Raw genomic sequence first — 978 nt, 5'->3', positions numbered from 1 at the left:
AGCTGGTTCCACTGCCGTATTGTTCTGAGAGTCAGGAGGAAGCTCTTGCTGATGTCCAGCCTGAAGCTGGGTTGTCGCAGCTTGAACTGATTATTCCGTCTGCTGCACTCTGGTGCCAGCAAGCAGAGGTCTTGCCCTTCCTCTTTTTACAGCCTTTGAGGTACCTAGAGAGGGATGTTCTGGGCCCCCCTGCCCAGCCTTCTCTTCTCCAGGCTGGACATGCCCAGTTGTCTCAGTCTCTCCTCAGCAGGGCTTCCTGCTTTTGACAGCTCGTACTTTTTTGATTCCATTGAGCAACGCATTCCTCACCTTGTGTTGCTCTATTTTGCTTCTTTTTCCCAGGTGGAGGACTTGGTACTTGTCTTTACTGAATCTCATTGTGTTGCTTTCAGCCATTTTCACGTTTATCAAAATTGGCCTCAACCTTCATTTTGTCTTCTAGGGTGTTTGCTATTCCACCAAATTTTTAATTACCTGGAAATTCAATTATGTTTTCTTCTACTTCCTCTTAAGGCTTAGTAAGTTTCTATTATTCCTATAAGATTCCCCTCATGCATGATGAGCTCAGTTTTGTGTTGGCTGGTTCCCTATTCTGGGCATTGTTTTAGTGACATCAAACTTCATTGTTGCTGTCCCCTGGTTTTCTTCCTATGCTTCTTGGGATACTGGTGTTGGTTCCTGCTTGAGGGTTGAGGTTTTTTCCTCTGTTGAAATGTGTAAGTTTTCCAAAATCTCCAGTGTACACCGCCTATTGCCAAATGGAGATCCATTGCAGGTCTGCAGCCCCAGAATGGATCTCAATCACAGCAGAGGGGGAGCATTAGAGCCCCTGTGCCCCCACGCAGTTGGATCTTCATCCAGAGCAAGACCCCATATTGTACAAAAGACACTGCTGCTAACCTCATCTTTGCAGTAATGCAAGTTTAGACCCTCAGGCCTCCCCTGTATCAATTCTTTCATTTGCCCACCGTCTTTATT

This window comes from Varanus komodoensis, unplaced genomic scaffold, assembly GCF_004798865.1.
Source record: "Varanus komodoensis strain SLA01 unplaced genomic scaffold, ASM479886v1 scaffold41, whole genome shotgun sequence".
In the NCBI taxonomy this organism is placed as follows: Eukaryota; Metazoa; Chordata; class Lepidosauria; order Squamata; family Varanidae; genus Varanus; species Varanus komodoensis.
Note: the sequence above shows the minus strand (reverse complement) of the source record.